We start from the raw sequence: 12480 nt of genomic DNA, 5'->3' as shown, positions 1-12480 counted from the left end.
CCATGAAAGTATGCCATGGAGATCTCACCTAATGTTATATCCTTAATAGAGATGCTTAAAATTAAAGCATGGTTGTTGCAAGCCTTACTCCCCCCCTCCCCCACAGCAAACAGTGGTGAGCAGTAGATGCTGCTAGTTATAACACCAGAGCTCTGCACTACCTCTAAGGGAACCTCTGCCTCCTTTTGACTACATAGGGTGCTCTGGGAAAGGAAATTGTTAACCTAAGCACTCCATGCAGCTTCCCAAATCGTGTCAGATGAGCCTGAGCCTCGACTTAGCCATGGGAAACAGCTCAATAGCACCATGACCTGTCTGCAACCCCCTACCAGTTTAACTAGCTGAAGCAGGAAAGGGACCGAAGCCCTCCCAGTTCACAGCTCTCTTATCCTGGAAAAACTGCAGCCCTGCACAGACTGATCCCTTATGGAAAAATTATTTCCTGTCTGAAATATAGCTTTCCTGGCAGAGTGTTTCACGGCTAGAAAGAATAGCTGTAAATATGCACACCTGGGAGATCTGTTCACTGTCGGGATTTTAAACAACGATTTTGGTGGTAAATTGTGAGTGATATAGTCACCAGGGGAGAAAATAGCAAAGGGGTTTGTGCCAAAAAAGAGCAATTTGACCAGCAGGACACTATCAAGAACACAAAGAAAGATTTGGAATAATATACTTGTGTGTTGACTTAGAAAGAAGCACCATCATCCATCATTTCTTTGGAGTATGAAGATGCCCTGAGGTGCTTTCCTGTTACACTAAAGAGTGTTTTGTTACCCCCAGAAAACCTATAATCAGTTTGCAGAAGCCACAGATAGCACAGAAAGACAAGATGCAATTTAACATTGAAATGCTGCCTCCCTGTTAGATTTTCCAGATGTTTCAGTCTATCAGTTTGGGCGCAAATGAGAAAGGATATTGGATACTTGGAAAAGATTCTTCTCCATAAGAGCAGTAATGCATTGGCACAGGCTGCCCTGGGAGGTGTTGTTGGAGGTGTTCAGCAACGTGGCACATGGGTACATGGTCAATGGGAGTGGTGGGATGGGTTGGGGTTGGGCTTGGTGATCTTAGAGGTCTTTTCCAAACTTAATGACTCTGAGATTAAATGAGACATGAGAGTTGTCAGTTTGGACCACTGCTAACTGAGGTGTGCTCAGGTGTGCCATGCTCTGAATGTCTTCCTGAGGCAGAAGCTATTCAGGGCAGACAGGGAGAACCCCATACTGTTTGATATGCTGGGGTCAAGCAGCTCCTAAAAGTTCACTAATGTCTTTCTTAGAGGATCCCTAGACCACAGTTTTTCCTATGCATAGCACCTGTTCTTTCCCAGCCCTTGATCTGAGCCTTCATCCTTCTCCTTCAGCAACAGGGATGAAGACACTCAAGAAAAACCATCTGTTTTTATGTCAGGAGACCACGAGATTTACTATTGCCTGAGGTTCACACATCAGTATTTGCCTATGAGCATGTAGGATTTGACAGGAAAACAAATTGTGGGGACCTCGACACACTGTTCTCCCCATTTGTTTGGCTGGACATTAAACCTTTGTGATAGTCTGTCTTTCTCATAAGAATTGCCATGGGATGCAGGTACCACTAGCTCCCTAGACATGCTAATCCCATCTGAAACAGTTTTACTTTTCAAAGGCTTTTTCAATGTCTAGCCTCTTGTGTTACAGCTTAGTCCCACTACCTCATGACCTATTCGTGCAAGATACAGAGAGCAGTTTAAATTTTTCCTGTTATGTATTTCACAACTGTTTGGATGACTGCTGTCTCTACGGAGTTCCTGGAAAGAGTGAGCACAAAATCCCACATAATGGGAAACATTCAGCGAGGAGCCTTTCACAGAACTCCAGTCTTTGCCACAGACAAACTAACCAAGGTGTCATCTTGGTATCATCTCTAGGAGTTGGACTCAGTCATCCTTATGGGTCCCTTCCAAATTGGGGTATTCTTTGATTCTGTTCTCTTGACCAGATGCTTCCTTTTAGCCTAAGAATGGTGTGAGAATGTCGGTTTGGGGATTCCTCAGTGCTCAGAGGGCTCTTCTTGTCCCCAAATAATGTCCTGGTGGCACCCATCCCTTGCTAGCCTTCAGCTTAAGCTTATGAATCTATACCATGGAAAATGAACCTTTGGAGCTGTTTATAAGGAGAGTTCTTTCTCTCCAACAAGGACTGTCTAGGAGATGTGGCTGATATCCTCCCATCCTTGCCTACAGTCTTTCAGTTGTAATATGGCATTCAGGAGCCATGAGAACATCTCTTCCCATGTCTGTCTGAATTTGCAATGCCTCAGATCATATCAAAGACAAAATCCACAAGCATCTGATCCTAATAAAGATAATATCCCAGAAACCAGCTAAAGGGTAAACAACATTGCAACATATGGCAGAGTCCAGAAGTCCTTGATAGGATCTGAAGCAGCTCAGTCACTACTAGCACATATCAAGAGGCTTCACAGTACTTGCATTGAGACTTGAAGCAATACTCCTAAAATTCGGAGGCTGTCTGCAACTGAGCTCATCCCCTCCAGACAAAGGTACACGACTGGAGAAGGGTGACTGCAAACCTTAAACCCTGGGAAAGACAAAAGAGTAAAGAGAAAGCAGGAAAACATACATCAGTAGGAGAGCAAAGTTTAGGGCTTAGTAAGTGAGCTGTGAAAGCAGTAACACATGTTTTCCAGCTCCACAAGACCAGGAGACCTCAGGTCTTTCTCTAGCAAACAGACATTGTTTGCTCACTGATAAAAGAGTCCCTACATCTGCAGGCAGTGGAGCAGGGCTGCTCTGTTCCCACTGCTTGACAGAAATTGCCCAGGAATGGTGGAGGAAGGAGATGGAAGAAAAACATGGGAAACGTTCTGCATGATTTGAAAGCAGAAGGTACTGCAAGAAGAGCTTGCTTGCAAGGCAGGAGTATGAGCAAGGAGAGGGTCTTTGTCTTTATTTTATCTGTACCTTTTCCCTTCCCCTCCTTTTTCCTCTCCTCTCCTCTCCTCTCCTCTCCTCTCCTCTCCTCTCCTCTCCTCTCCTCTCCTCTCCTCTCCTCTCCTCTCCTCTCCTCTCCTCTCCTCTCCTCTCCTCTCCTCTCCTCTCCTCTCCTCTCCTCTCCTCTCCTCTCCTTCCAGTTTCTTTTCAGAGAATTTAGGAGGTTTTACATTGGAAAAGAAGACACTTTGTATAAAACATGACTAGTCATAATCTCCCTGTGGTATGGTATATTCTCTATATCCTTTCCTTTCACTGGTAGGTGGTAATTATAATTTATCACTAAGACTTTCAACAGTTTCTGCATAAGCTCTAATTATACCTTCCATCTGTGTGGGATCCCAGTATGTGCAGCTCAAGATGAATTTCTCTTGGACTGAATAGCAGCTGGAATTGAAGCAGAAGATCCCAGTCCTTAGTGCAAAGAAACCACAGAATCATAGAATCATTAAGGTTGGAAAGACCACTAAGATCACCTAATCCAACCCATTAGCGCAATATCTCTAACCCATGTCACTCAGTGTGACATCCATTCTTCTTGAACACTTCTATGTACGGTGACTCCACCACCTCCTTGGGCAGCCCATTCCAAGGCCTCACCACACTTTCCCTTTCCCTGATCATTACGTGTGATATCCAACCTGAGCTTCCCCTGGTGCAATTTAAAAGCCATTACCTCTCACCCTATTGAAACAATTGGGCTTTACCGTGGGTACTAACATCTGAATCAGAAGTAGTAGGGGCTAATGAGGAATAATTGTTCCTCTGGCCTCCAGAATGACATCTTTTTCATTTTTTTCATTCATTTAATATGCTGTTGTACATTTCCAATGCACAATGGCTGTGGTTTTCAAAGCTATGTGGAGGTTTCCACCTAGGTTAATGCCCTGTAATTTGTCACCACTAATTAAACAGACGCAAAGAATCAAACCTGTTTCAAACAAATTAACCTGCAAATGCAGATGAACCCTTGCATCTCCTGGGGTTGCAGAGGATATTTTGGACTCTATTCTGGAGGGACCATCATAGGAAATGACAGTCCAAAGCTGAACCGTGTTTTTGCACACAGCACTTTTTCCTCTACCTCTGCATTCCTTCAAAATTGATTGGCCTTCACATTCTTGCAGGGAACTCCTCTCAACATGTCCTTGTGTTTGGAGCACGTGTGTCCCCAGTGTTCACTCCCTGGGGATGACTCACTGTCCACAATCAGTTGCAGAAACCTCATTTAATCATAATCACCACCATCAGAAATTACAGCTGTTTTGCTTCATCTTCAAAGCACTTTACGGGCTGTGTTAACAAATGGATGCCCAGGAAATTACTGGCCAAACCTCAGAGCATTTGTAATGGATTTTGTACAAATGCTTTTAGTTTTGTGAGGAAACAAGCAAGGGGAAATCATCATGTTTGCAAAAGGGTCTCATGGTGTTACAATAGATTTTCCTTTGCCTGCTAGGAGCAGAATGAGGATAAAGCCAGGGAATAGTAGCTTAAAAATTAGAAGAGGAAGAAGAAAGAGGGAGAATGTGGAATAAAGAAGAAAGAAAAGGAAAGAAATTGGAAGAAAGGGAAAGAAATTGAAAGAAACGGAAAGAAAGGGAAAGAAAGGGAAAGAAGGGGAAAGAAAGGAAAAGAAAGGGAAAGAAAGGGGGAAAAGAGGAAAGAAGGGGAAAGAAAGAGAAAAAAATAAGACCCACGTGCATTCTTGTCCGTTATTATGTGGAAACTTCCTGAAAATGATGTTGGTTCAGCAAAGGTTGATGCACTGCCTGAGTCTCTTCTTTTGCAAAGGATGAAGACATGAGACTGGCACATGCAGAGATGGTTTCAGCTTGGGAATGTTTCTTTTGAGGGAAAATAGAAGGTAATTTCCACCCTAGGGCCTGCGGTTTTATTATTATTGACTGATAGCTTCCTTATAAAGAGGTCCATCTCACCTTTTGGAAAGACCTACCTAGATCACTCTGCTGCTCATCTGGAAAAGGGCTTCCCAGGGCTGCCTACCAACCCTCCTTCTAGGAGGTACCACCTCCCCTACTGCCCTCCAGGGAGTCCCAACTGTCCTTCCAGAAACTTCCATGGCGCCTCTCAAGTGAGGGTGGCCACCAAGAGCCATCAGCCCATCTTGGTGGCCTCCAGCCCACATCAGCCTCAGTCCCCATGGCCTGAAGGGCAAAGGCACAACCTCTGTGTCACTATGGGTTCAGGTAGGGATGAGCAGGAAGGGCACCAATCTTTGCCATGGGACTCACTGCTCCAAGGAAGGGATGATCCAGCACCGAGAGAACAAAACCTGTGTCCATCTCAAGGTATTCTCCAAGCCCAAAGCAATAGTAATTACTATCAATTTTATTGAGGAAATTCAGGCTGAAGACAATAAAGTCTTCAAATCTTACAGCAACTACTGACCTGAGCACAGGAGATTTTTATACCTTAACATTTTTTTACCCCCACTGTTTCCCATGCACAAAAATGTGGGTAGGACCCAGCTTAGCCTTGGACGAACCTGAAAAGCTGAGACACATCAGAACTCTGAAAATAAATATATACATAAAAATAAAACACTGATATTCCCCTGTATGAAATGGCTACAGGGATAACACGCTTTTCAGGATCTGCTTTCCCAAGGTGTTCACACAGCTCCCTGTACAACAAAGTTCTGACCTAGGGGCATATCCCACTCATGTAACACATACAGTGCTATTGCAGAAAAGCCCAATATGAAAACACAACACAGGAAAAACATATAGCAGGTGGTTTTTACCAAATGGAGAGACTAATTACTTTAATAGTAACAGTAATTACTTTATTAATGTTTTCTTGCACCCAAGCAGATGTCATATTATACATATGAGACTATGATGATGATATCCTAGAACAGGGTAGATAAGTTATATGGTAGAGAAAACAAAGTGGGTCTATATAAGCACAAGATTAGGGGTACCACCACAGGGTAGACTCATCCTGTAAACCAGGGCTGTGTGGTAAAGGATCCCACTTGCAAAAACAACTGGGATCATGTTCCCAAAAATTCCTTCCAGGCTTTTTGAATCCACAGCCACAAAAGCAGAAAGGTTGAGAAATTCCCATCCAAACAGCCCAAGAGCCTCAAGCAATGCTGGGGTGTAAGTAGATGAGCAAGGATGTCTTGGCAAGGACAGAAAGAATTTGATTGCTTCAAATAAGGAAAGAAATGCTTGACGTTAAAGCTTCTATTAATGCTGATTCATTAATGGGATTATCCTGAAGTGCCCTATAGATGTGATAAACCATCAGATTTGGGGTCAGGACCCTAAGGAGGCTGTTATCTGCTAGACCAGAGCTTGGGGTGGGAGTTGAACCTCACTACATAGGACTCAACCCCAGTAGGTGCATAGAGCACTTATCACACAGAGTAGTGAAGAGTCTGTCCTATAGCACATACATTTCCTTGGTGTGGTGGGAGACCATCAACACTTGGTCTTTCCTGTGAGCTTCTCAGCACCTTCTGGAGGTGTTTAAAGTTATAGCTTTGCTTTATACATGGGGAATATAAGTGCCTGACCACTCTCTGAGAGCAAAAGTTCCTTCTTATGTCCAGTCTAAACCTCATCTGATACAACTTGTGGCCATTTGCTTGAGTCCTTTTTGTTGACAGGACAAAACCTCATCCAACTTGGCCTTGAGCATCCTGCCAAGGATGGGGCACTCATAGTTTATCATGGCCATGTGTTGCTGGCAGTGGTGGCTTTGCCCCATGTCCTGCATGGGCAGGATTCAGCTGTGCCCCATGGAGCACATGGAGCTCAGCTCTGGGCTTTGCCTTGTGTGGCTTGTATCTTTCTAAGAAGTCTCTCTCCCACCACTGAACAGCAGCTGTGGGTTGGCAAAAAGTGCTCCCACAGCTCAAACCCAGCTGAGTGATTGGGGAAAGGAGGAGGAATGAATCCCTTGGAAGAAACTTTTATTTTTCTTTAAAAGGAGCTCAGAAACGGGGAAAACATTTCTTTGAAGATCAATCCCACTTTGTGCAGTTCAGCATATCCTGGCTCAGCTCCCTCCCTGCTCCTGTGAATTCCTGAGCTGCTCTTTGTGTTGTGCTGCTCAGGGATGACGATAAGATTGGGACACAGCATGAGGGACCCTCTGCTTTCCCCCCAGCTCCGGCCCCACTGAGGGCAGCACGTTGCCGCCAGCACCATCTCCAAGGGAAGACTTTGTCTGCCAGCCAAAAGGGAGGAAGAAAAGAGGTCTGCAGATCACATACCTCTGTCGGCAGCTCTGCAGAGTGCTATTCAGACTGGACAAAGGACGGGGGCCCTGGTCGGTCATTTCTCCAAAGCCCCCAGTATCAGCCCTCCCCAGGCTGCTGGAGTTAATAGGCTTGGAGCAAAACACCCCTGCAAGGAAGGGATGCTTTCCATGTTGACAGCCAGAGCTTTTTCTTTTACAGCATCTCTATGCATCAAGGCTGGCCCATTCTTATGCAGTAAAACCGCAGTTCTGCTGTTTCCAGAGCAAAACACTTTACAGCTCATTAAACACTACTGCACCTTTGTATTTCAGGAAAGATCTGAATGAACTTTGGAGTGAAAGGATGGTCAGGCATTCAAGAGCCATGTTCTATTTCCCTATCAAGTTGCCCAGGGAGGTGATGGGTGCCCCATCCCTGGAGACACTCAAGGTCAGGTTGGATGGGTTCTGTGCACCTGATGGAGCTGTGGGTGTCCCTGTTCATTGAACTGAGCCCAAGATGAAGGCAATTTCATCACTCAAACTCAACAAGCCATTCCCAGCATGCCTCAAAAGACTGTCTGCACTCTGGGCTTCATGAGTTGTCTTTATATAGCTATGGCACTCGGGCACCAAAGGGCACTGCCGCATAGAAGACCACCCCATAGAAAAGCTCAGAGCAGTCTGATATCAGCTGATGAGATAAGGGAAGTGTTTCCCAGGATCTGGGAGAGCCAGGCACTACCAGGCACACGATGGACTTTGTCCCGTTGTAGTGCCTCATATTCAGAGAATGGCCAAAAAGACACATCCCTCCAAACAACATTCACAATAACCCAAGAGGAAGGTGGGATAGGTACAGCCTGACAGCAGCAGAGTGAAAGGAGAGGTCACAGGCACGAAGCACTGAGGTGTGGCTGGATAATTTGGGGGAAGGAAAAGCAAAATGGTTTCGTGTCATTCACCAGCATTACTTGCACAAACTGGGTTTTGCCCAACTTGAAAGCGTTAAAAACTTTTGCAGGGAAACAGAGAACTCAGGAGAGAGCCATGGTGACCCCACAGAACCTTTCTGACTGCCTTAAGGCATGAATCAATCAAAGCAATCACGGAGCAAAGGTTAATCAGTAGCAAGTACAGCTTAAGAAATAGGCAGTCATTTAAAAAGCAATTGCTCTTGCCAATTCTGCCAACTCCGTCCCACTCCCCCCTCTCCTTTCTGAAAGTGTCTTTTATTCCTCAGACTCTGAAGGCTTTCCAAAACAAGTCCAGGATTACGAGCAGGAAAGGACCAGCCAGAATCATGCTCCATTTATTACTCAAAACACCTCTATGCAAGCAACGAGACTCCATTGATGAGAAGCTGAAGAACAAGGTTCCTCATCTCTTTCCTACAGCATCATATGTACTACCTAGACCACATCCACTCAAGCACCAGAAAGGATGTGAGCTGGGAGGGTGGAGAATCCATCCTTGTCGTGCTTAACACAGCATCTTTCCTTTGGACACCACAAAGGTCTGCAGGGCAATCAGGGACAAAACAGAAGGACTGGTATGAGTCCTAGTGTCCTGCTGGTGAGGAGTTGCAGGGAACAAAGACCAAGATCACCCTCCCTACACAAAATATCTCACCAAAAAGCCAGCAGATGAAGGATGAGCTGAGAATGAGGTGCTGAAGGGATGAGCACCTGCAGGCACCCTCTTCTGCTCCCTTGTGTGAGGTGTCCAAAGTCAGAGCAGCAGCTGCAGTGTGGAGCCAAGCCCAGGCTCAGTCTGGTGCAAAAGCATAGAATCACTGAGTAATTTGAGTTGGAAGGGACCTCAAAGATCATCTAGTTCCAACTCTCTGCCACGGACAGGGTTGCCAAGCACTAAATCAGGCTGCCCAGGGCCCCATCCAGCCTGGCCTTGAACACCTCCAAGGATGGGGCATCCCCAAAATGGTCCAGGGTACATCAAAAGTACCGTCTCCATGCTACTCTGTCCATGTCACCTCCCTTTCCTTCTTCCTATTGAGATCTAGAGCCCCATAGGACTTTTACTCTGTTTATAGATTAGTCCAAGCCCTTCACATCTCCCATGTAAAGCCACCAAGCAGTCACTGAAACAAGCTGTCACTGAGTCTAAAAGCTGCATTTTCATCACCCCAGTGGCACACAAAGCCCAAAAGACCCCATCCAGTCACCTCCCCAGTCTGATGCCCTCCCATAAGAAAGTGACAGGGCTGCTCGTGGAGCCCAGCTTGTTGTTTCACATCAAAGTTTCCAAAGCGCCCTAGAAATTTCACACACCTTTCAAACATTTAAATAGCAAAGTTGGAAAGGAAGAGGCAGCTTTGGCTCCTTTTACATCCAGAGAGGTTTTTTTAATTAAAATGCAGCTGGTCCCACAGCACTTTCTGCTTTTTCTTCAGTGAAATGTAGCTGAACACTTTGAGCAGCTGTAGGAAATTACTTCCATCCTCTCTTGCCCTCCCACCTGGAGTCTCGTGATGGAGGATGAATGCAAAGAGACCCCATTGGGATGAGCAGGAATCCCAAAGTAAGGAGAAGGAATCAAGAGACGTACACTGTAGGCTGGACCTCCAGCCAACCAAATCCCTCATTATCCAATCCAAGCCTTCATTATCCAACCCAAACCCACATTATCCAACCCAAACTTGGCTCAGTTCTGTTCCCCAGAACAACAGCTCACCAAGACACTCTCCTTACAGATGTACACCTGCACCACCAACCCTATGTCAGGGCTCCCAGCCTGGGTAAGGAACACCATTGCCCACCCAAGGGACATGAGGGATGCGTCGGACCCGACTGCATCTGCCCACTCTCAGCCTTCCTAAATGGGTCGTGATTATTTGCAGCTGTTCCCAGATGTTCCCCTTCCACGGGTTATTTGTTCCCGGGACGACCTCCCCGTTCACACGCCATGGGAAGAAAGAGAGAGGCTCCTTTCTCCCGATTCCTATGGAAACAGCCCTTTATCCCAGAGGCATTAGGAATGCTCGCCCGCCGCTTCCCTCCCTCCAGCCCCACGGCCACCCACTGCTCATATCTCATCCCAGCTCCTTTCCTCCTCTCCACAGCTCACAGCAAGCACCTGAGAGAGAAGCCGGGCTGCTCAATGCCTTTTCCTCCCCAAAAAGCCACCAGAAATCCCCCAAAATTGCAATAATCCCCTTTTCTCCCCCTTTGTTATTGATTTTCCCCACTCCCCAGCTTTTCAGGCTTTGTTTTCTCTACCCATGCAGAAAACGGTTTGGTCACACCATTATTGGTTGCCAAACAACACTTCCCAAAACTCCAAAGAATTAAAGAAAAGTCATCGAAATCCCCCCGCTGTGGTGCTAACTTTTAGGGCAGGCAGGGATGAGTTGGAGGGATGCATTTCACTAAAGATCATCTTTAGAATGAGGATGCTGGAAGGAACTCACCTCAGCAGGGTGCACGTGGAGGGGTATTCCGGCTCTCTCTGCCAGACTTGGGTGACAATGCCCTTTGCTTGTGACACTCTGGGTCCCGAATGGTGGCACGGTTCCGTGACACCCAGCATTAGAGAGGCTGCGGAGCCGTCCCTCCCACGGTAGGAGGGGCCACGTGAGGCTTAATAAATTCAGTCCTCAAGGCTGGGAGAATTCAAATCCCATCACGGGATGTGGGTTGCCGCACACAGCATGGCTCTGGGAGAAATTAGTTGAGCCCAGGTTAGGTTCATCCCATGCAGAATGTGAGAGCCTGGTGCTAAGACGCTGCTCAAGCAGAACGGGGTGTCTGCAGGATGGGGCTCGAGGTAATATCCCAAACATCTGGGCAAGATACATCACCGCTGATCCTCAGCATCCTCTGGGAGAGCGTTTCCTGCATCTGTGAGCCCCAGGCAGAAATCTGTTGCACACCATTTCTGAACGGCTCCAGACAAAAACAGCGCTTTTTTATATTTATTTATTATTTATTCACCCCCACCCCCAGCGTTTTAGGGCTTTAATAACTTAATCCTATTAGAGACATAACTTCCTTTGGAAGGGGAGGGTGTGGGGCAGATCAGCATAACAAAAGCATTTTGTGCGGTTGAATTTTGTAACTTCCAACTAACCCGTCACCACAGGGGAGGCAGCTGTGAAGTTTCTCAGGCTGCACAGCTCACCTTACACGGCTCCTCCTTCTCCTGCATAGCTCTGTCGTTGTATCATAGAATCATTAAGGTTGGAAAAGACCACTAAGATCAAGTCCAGTCCCGACCCATCACCACCATCCCCACTGACTGTGTCCATAAACCATGTTCCTCTTTGCTGCACAGGAGGCCAAAAAAATATGCCCCCAGCCCCAGAAGAACACCAGAAACCCCACCTTGTCATCCATCATCTCTTACCTTGGGGTTTTTCTTGTTGGATGAAATGATGGATCCAAAGTTCCCTCAGCATCAGACTCAGCAAAGTGCCCTCACAGAGTGGGGAAGGAGAGGGCAGAAGTGACAACCTGGTGTCTTGTAGGCAGTTCATGTTGTTGCAGAGATGAACTCTCAGTTAGAAGATGGGTCACAGAGATAAAAGCCTGACAATGGGTTTCAGAGCGGGCAGAGGGCATTGAACACCTCCACTGTAAAAGCAGGACTGATAATCCTTAGATAGCACTGGATCCCACAGTACCATCATTTTCCTTCGGAGTCAGAATATCAAAGAAGTGAAGGAACCACAAAGTAAGCAATGAATGCAAAAGCAGATGGTTTTAGTGCAGACTGTCTTGGAGCTGAAACTCAGCTGGAGTTGATCAAGGAATCATTGACCCATTAAGGCTGGAAAAGACCTCTAAGATCACCGAGTCCAACCCCAACCCACCCCACCATGCCCACATCCCTCAGTGCCACATCCCCACTGTTATTGAAAACCTCCAGGTACGGTGACTCTACCACTCCCTGTGCAGTCTGTTCCAATCTATTACAACCCTTTCCAATTAGAAACGTTTTGTAATATCCAACCTGAACCTCCCCTCACACAACTGGAGGCCATTCCCCTCTCATCCTATCAAATAACCTTGTTTCCTCTCCAAAAACAACAGCGTGGTTTTGCATCCTGCCCTTCCTCCTGGGGGTGGGCTCAGAGCTCTCTGTGCTGCAGTTTGCTCTCTCTTTGGTATCTCCAGCTCAGAGTCCAGCACCTTATCTCAAGCAGAAAACCCTTACCCCACACCCCCGCCTGTCCCAGCCCTGCCTGCAGCTGTCACTGAGCCACAGCTGGGTGGTTATTGTGTTCCACGTGATGGACCTCATCTGAA

General features: G+C 46.5%; 1 protein-coding gene across 6 annotated transcripts in view; it reads right to left on the bottom strand.

Annotated features, from left to right (window-relative positions):
* Window positions 1-10737, bottom strand: part of GDPD4 (glycerophosphodiester phosphodiesterase domain containing 4) — a 28891-nt gene extending 18154 nt beyond the window's left edge. For 5 of the 6 annotated variants that reach the window (XR_014932211.1, XM_015852501.3, XM_085510101.1 and 2 more), the window contains exon 1: window positions 10644-10737. The gene's annotated coding sequence lies outside the window, so the exon portion shown is untranslated. Of the gene's footprint in view, window positions 1-3320; window positions 3408-10643 lie in introns of those variants that run through there. The other variant, XM_032442285.2, reaches the window with a different exon arrangement.
* Between the last annotated feature and the right edge of the window lie 1743 nt (window positions 10738-12480).

Source organism: Coturnix japonica, chromosome 1 (assembly GCF_054131305.1).
Source record: "Coturnix japonica strain WE chromosome 1, WE-NBRP24, whole genome shotgun sequence".
In the NCBI taxonomy this organism is placed as follows: Eukaryota; Metazoa; Chordata; class Aves; order Galliformes; family Phasianidae; genus Coturnix; species Coturnix japonica.
This window is presented reverse-complemented; position numbering and strand designations above follow the sequence as displayed.